Source organism: Zalophus californianus, chromosome 11 (assembly GCF_009762305.2).
Source record: "Zalophus californianus isolate mZalCal1 chromosome 11, mZalCal1.pri.v2, whole genome shotgun sequence".
In the NCBI taxonomy this organism is placed as follows: domain Eukaryota; kingdom Metazoa; phylum Chordata; class Mammalia; order Carnivora; family Otariidae; genus Zalophus; species Zalophus californianus.
Genome location: NC_045605.1, coordinates 98,817,930 through 98,824,744, shown reverse-complemented (window position 1 = coordinate 98,824,744; position 6,815 = coordinate 98,817,930). Strand labels below are relative to the sequence as shown.

Below are 6,815 nucleotides of genomic sequence, written 5' to 3'. Positions count from 1 at the left end.
AATGTTAACTGCTGAATACTCTGTAACTCATCATTATTCCCACAAAAAGTAGGAACACACTAAAAATCATTCCTTTGTTATGTTAGAATTTTGAATATGAATTTAAAAAAGAATTGCTCTCCTACAGTATGGACCATTTTCTAAATGCCTCTGTTTACTATCTCTGTATATAAGATATATAGAGATATATACTACATGTATATGTACACACATATGTATTTATATATAATAGTCCTTAGGACTTTAAACACGCATATATTAATTTTGAGTAGAGTTGATGGTTTCTATATAATTTTGGCACAAAAGCATTCTGGGTTTTTTAAAAATAGACATCTGGGGGCCTAGATATTATTGTCTGATCAGATCCAGAGAAATATAGAAAGTGCATTAGCTGTTCAAACCTACTGGGAACAGATAATCCCTCATCAATGAGGAATATAACTCCTTGAAGTGCATTCTCTCTATTCTTAATTCATTTTGTACCAATTAAATAATGTCTTAAATTTACACATCCTGTGATTTACACATCATGTATTTTACACAAATTTTACACAAAAGATGCAAATACATGAATGTTTCATTTATTTTGTGTCAACATATATCACTGAGTGCTACCCGACCACTAAGTTTGACTAACGTTAGCTTCTGTATCATCCTCTTTTATTGATTTTGGTTCCTTAGATTGTATCTAAAACACATGACATTTTTGGCAAGAGCCATGACATATGCCCGATTCAAACATACTTGAGCAATTTAATGATTTTATCTATCCTTTAAGGATTGTCATCACAGTCTTCAATGACAGTATTTACATTTTAAAAATTCTCTTTGACACATGAAAAGTAAGTAAGAGAAGTGAATGAAATTCCTAATTTCTCTCCACAATATCAGTCATGAATTCATATTCTTTATTTTACTGTATACTTTTTCCCCGTTCTTTGCTTTTTAAAATAACAGTGATTCCATTGGCTTAGCATGACAAATTGACAATGTTTGGTCACAGGGCAAAAGAAGAGTGTGCTTTATACAAATTAACCTTTAGCAGTTCAGGCTGGTACATTTGCATTTCCTGAGGATTCCATCCCAGATAATTCATGGAATTTGGTCAGAAAATATTGGAAATAGGAAAGTTGACCTCAAGTATTAGCCACACACATTTAAGGTACATGCAACAAAGCATTTTTTTGACTTGGGACAATTTTTATAAATCTTCTTTCTTATCTAAGTAATGTAATTAATAATAATGAATAATTTTGAATTTTCAAAACAACATTTAAATAGTTAAAAATCATTACCAGTAAAACTGAGTATCGTAATCATTCTCATTATTCCCATTTTAAAATTATTCCACAGTGCTTCTATAGACTCAAAGACAACAAAAAATGTTAAAACTCCTTTTTTAAGAAATCAAGAATAACTAATATTAATATGATAGTCATGTCAATCTACACTTAGTAAATTTTATATCATTGTGTTCATACTGTTAAGTTGTCACCAAATTTCTGTTTCTTTTCTTCAAATACATGCTCATTTGTGTGTAACAAACAGCACACTCAAGTATATGGAGAGGCAGAGAAACATCTCAGAGTTCATACTTCTAGGACTTTCGTATGACCAGAACCTACAAATATTTGGCTTTGTGCTCTTCTTATTCTGTTATGTTGCCCTGTTGGCAGGAAACCTTCTGATCCTTGTCTCCGTTCGATGCAGCCCTCTGTTTCACCAACTGATGTACTACTTCCTCAGCCACTGATCCTCTATGCACATCTGCTATACCTCTAGCATTACACCCAAATTAATTGGTGACCTACTAGGGGGGACAAAAACCATCACCTATGGTAATTGCATGTTACAAGTCTTTGCTATGCAATTCTTTGGGAGTATTGAGGTCTTTATCCTTACGGTCATGGCCTTTGATCGCTATGTTGCTATTTGCAGACCTCTCCACTACATGCTTATCATGGACAGGACAAGGTGTAATCTCCTGGTCTTAGCTGCTTGGGCTGGTGGGGCTCTCCATTCTTTTCCTCAGTTATTGATGACAATCCAATTGCCATTTTGTGGTCCTAATGAAATTGATCACTACTTTTGTGATATCTTCCCTTTGCTAAAAGTTGCCTGCACTGATACCTACATCCCTGGGGTCCTTGTGGTTGCCAATTCAGGTACGGTCGCCTTAGTTACCTTTGTTGTCTTGTTTGTTTCTTATGTCATTATATTGTTTAGTCTAAGACATTACTCAGCTGAGGGAAGACACAAAGCCCTCTCCACCTGTGGGTCTCATATCACTGGGGTCATCTTATTTTTTGGCCTTCAGTCTTTGCCTACCTTCGACCTCCAGCCACTTTCCCTGAGGACAAAGTATTTGCTCTATTTTATACCATCATTGCTCCTATGTTCAATCCCTTAATCTATACACTGAGAAATAGAGAGATGAAAAATGCCATTAGAAAAGTTTGGTGTCAAACATTATTTTCAAAGGAAGCACGCAATTAATTTGAGGAAGCGTATGCCTAAGCAACTTTATTGAAAAAAACTGGGCTTGATGTAACTAAAGGAGCTAAGAAATATTTCATAGACTTTATATTCCATTGCTATTGTGAATGGAATACATGAAACAAAGAGGAATTAGAAAGAAATTTAAAAAATTAATTGAAAACTTAATTTTATGGAGTATTAAGGAGGTGTGGTTAGGGTTACCTGAAGAAAAAAACTGTCTGGGCCAAAGCAAATAAGGCAACACTATCCAGTCATGGAATTATAAAGGCAAAACAGTTTTAATAATTATTCTATTAAAAATCCTGGGCTTATATGTCAGTCCTCATAGAGATACACATTCTGCACTAGTGAAGAAATATAAAATTAAAATAATGACTTTACATCATCATGAGTATCTTTATGATAGAACATTCACTTATATATCTTCTAGTGGCATTCAGAAATCAGCTGTGCAACAGAGAAATCCGTATAGTAGAACCTGTTTTAAAGTGGCTCCTGGTGATTAGTTCTCCTGAATTCATATTAAAAATAATAGTAGTGCCTAGTTAACACAGAGTAAGAATCAATAATTGAGGATGCTAAAAACATAATTACTTGTTATTGCACTTATTATCCAGAATATAAAACATTTCCATAAAACCTCAGGGACTGAACAATAAATTTGATAAAGTAAAAATTGGTAAGTAAGTGGAAAGTTATTGGATCCAGAACCAAGGACCTTGTCTGCTACAAAGAGAACAAAATAAAATAAAGGCCCAGCAAAACACAGATTAAGACAGGGTCTAACACTAAAAGCAAACAAAATTATATTTTGCAAGCACATTTGGGCTGCATATGGATGTTTATAGCTGTTTTATTCATAATTGCCAGACCTCGGAAGCAACCAAGGGGTCCCTCCACAGGTGAATAGATAAATAAATTGTGATTTATCTGACAATGGACTATTATTCAGCACTAAGAAGAAATGAGCTATCAAGTCACAAGATGATATGCAGGAAACTTAAATATGTATTACTAAGTGAAAGAAGCCAATCTGAAAAGGCTGCCTATTTTGTGATTGGAACTATATGAATCCTAAAAAGGCAAAACAATGGAGACATGGAAAACATCAGTGTTTGCCAAGGGTTAGTGAGAAGTGTAGAATGAATAGGCAGACCACAGAGGATTTTTAAAGCAGGAATCACTTCTGTGTGTTATTACAGTTGTGGATACATGTCGTTATAAATATCAAAACTTGTAAAATGCACTACATCAAGTGTGAAGCCTAATGAAAAGTATATTTGGGGAGATAATGATGTGTAAGTGTAGGTTCCTTTGATGGTAACAGATGTATCACTCTGGTGATGGTGTGTGGGGGGGAAAAGTGGTATTATGGGAAATCTTTGTACTTTCTGCTCAGTTTTGCTGTGAACCTAAAGCTGCTTTAAAAAATAAAGTTTATTAATTAAAAATATATACTATGCCATGACAACATATCAAAACTTGTAAGTGGAATGAAGAAGAGACATCTGAAAAAGATCTTCTACAGAAACAAAGTTTAAGAAAGGCTTTTTTTGCATGCTTGATAGGATTTAACTAAAGGTTGCTTAAGAAACACAGCAAATGCCATTATAGAGAAGATGCTAGGTAGCAGGATTTTGTTAAAAGGAAGAGGGTAAAAATATGGAAAGCGTTTTAGAATATGTAAGTAAAATACAAGAGTTACAATCTGTCTGGAGGCACCATACAAACAGGTAGACAGAGCAGAAAAAATAATGAGGAAGGTGAAATTAACCAGAGCTGTTAGAGCAGAGAGGAAGTGGGCAGATTGTCTCAGTGGTTATTCACAAAGAAACAAAATTGTTGCCAGATTAAAACTTTTCTCCTAGGCATGTTCTATAATGTTTCATTACTTAGCTGGACCAAAGAGAGCTGTCTCTAAAAATGAAATAAAAGTTCAGATAATTAAACAACAGATTCATTTTAAAGTCCTCTTTTGAAGAGTGGATATTATTTGTTTTCATTATCATGCTTTCTTAATAACGTGAATTTCTCTTTTAGAACATATCAAAATTATTATCTGCACACAATATTGACGGGTTAGTGATGTTTTCTGGTACAAATCTAAACACACATTCCAAGTTAACGAGACTTTAGTATTCTATAAAATCAACAACTTTCACAGAAATCACCATGGGCTTCTTACTCTGGCTGTCATGTTTCATAAGTTGAGATCATTGTCTTTTTTTAAATTGAGATATAAATGATGTATAATATTATATTATTTTCTTGTATACAACATAAAGTATTGCAAAATAGTCACTGCAAAAAATCTAGCTAACATCCGTCATCACATATACTTACAAATTATTTTCTTGTGACAAGAACTTTTTAGATGACAGTCATTTTTACTACAGAAAATCCTGCCTGAGGATTTGAAGATGTAGATTATAGAATTACTCCATATCAGAATCTAAGACACATCTAGATATTTTAATAGGAAAACCCAAGCATATTTTGCTATTATTTGAGATAAACTATTTGCAAAAATTATATCCACCTCTGTGTTTATTGATGTAAAAATGTTGACAATGTTTGCATGTTATCAGAAAGAAAACATAAATGGAAAAGAAAAAGAGAAGAACACATCAACTTAAAAGTATTAAAGACTATCCTGTGAAATGTAGCTAATGCCTTTCACTGCACATTCTTCATGAGGTGTAACAGCATCCAAATTCATGATTGCAACACTAGACTACCTCAATGTTTAAAAAGTTACACACAGAAAATATAAAATTTTATATTCATTAATGAGATTAGTATAGCATACCAGCATAAACTGTAAAGGATTTGGGGACATCAAAACATAAATCAAAAGGTGTACTTATATACTAAATTTGTGTAAAAATTCAAATAAAATATTTTAAGCACTGTAATGGCTGAATGGCACATTCCCATGAATATGTTTTTTAAATAAATTTTATTTTTTATAGCAGATTTAGCTTTGCAGAAACATTACACAAAACGTACAGTGATTTTCCTTATGCATGCTTTGCCCCTCACAATTTCTGTTTTCTGACATCTTGCAGTGGGGTGGTATATTTGTTACCACTGGTAAACCAAACCAATATTGGTACAATATTCCTGAAGTCTGTAGCTGACATGAGGATTTACTCTTGGTGTTGTCATATGCATTATGTCACGTATCCACCATTACAGTATCATACAGATTAGTTTCCCTTCCCAAAAATGTCCCATGCTCCACCTATTCACCCCTTCTCCTTTATCCTTAAATCTCTGTCAACCAGTGACTTTTTGATGACTAGTTTTTCCTTATCCAGAAAAGGAATTCATGATTCATATCTGTGACATAAATATTTCTGTTTCAATGCCTAAATATCCACTTTTGGATTATCTCATTTATTATTTTAGTAATTAATATTTTAAAATTCACTATTATCTACTACATACACTCTCTACTTCTGCCACATAAATATAATCATCTTTAATTTGGGTCATCTATGCTCTAATTATAATAATAAATATTATAAACATATCATTATAATTGGTATGATTCAAGAGAAACCTAACACCCGCGAAATTAGAAGGAATCAATATAAGAGCATAAAGTAGATTTTACCAAAAGAATTCTAATAGGCATATAAACCCAACCACTAAAGTCTTCTTAATATCAAAGAACATGAGTTTTTCTCACCAAGTTGTTTTACTGTTCTAGAAGGATGTAGGTAAACATATCATAAGATTTCAGAATATAGGGGTGCCTGGGTGTCTCAGTCAGTTGAGTATCTGACATTGATATCAGCTCAGGTCATGGTCTCAGGGTCACGGGATCAGTGGGAATCTGCTTGAGATTCTCCCTCTGCCCCTCCCCCCGCTCATTTGATCTCTCTCTCTCTCTGTCTCTCGAAAGTAAATAAATAATCTTTTAAAAAAGGGATTTCAGAATATAACCCCAAGAATTGGAAGGGAGATTATTAGATTACATATTGTCGTTTACAACATGAAGCTCCTATAATTATTTGAATCTGATACTTTCTATCAAGTCAAGAAGAACAACTAAGCTGAAGGTTCATGGTCAGCTATGATGACGCAGAAGTGCTTCATAAAGGAAACTGGAAGAGGGAAAGCCTGCAGTCTGTGGATGCAAACATTCAGGGTGGTACAGAGCAGCAGAGAACACCAGGAGTCCACATGAAGAGGGACAGGGCAAGCACTAGATCAAAACACCAGTGACTGGGCAGGCAAGACAGGCAGAGACAGAATGGTGAAGAACATCTAAGAATACAGACCTCATGCACCTGTTTGTACCTTATGCT

At 33.9% G+C, this 6,815-nt stretch overlaps 1 pseudogene; it reads left to right on the top strand.

Moving 5' to 3' along the window:
* Positions 1-1,561: 1,561 nt before the first annotated feature.
* On the top strand, positions 1,562-2,496 carry LOC113914915 (annotated as a pseudogene).
* The last annotated feature ends 4,319 nt before the right edge of the window (positions 2,497-6,815 follow it).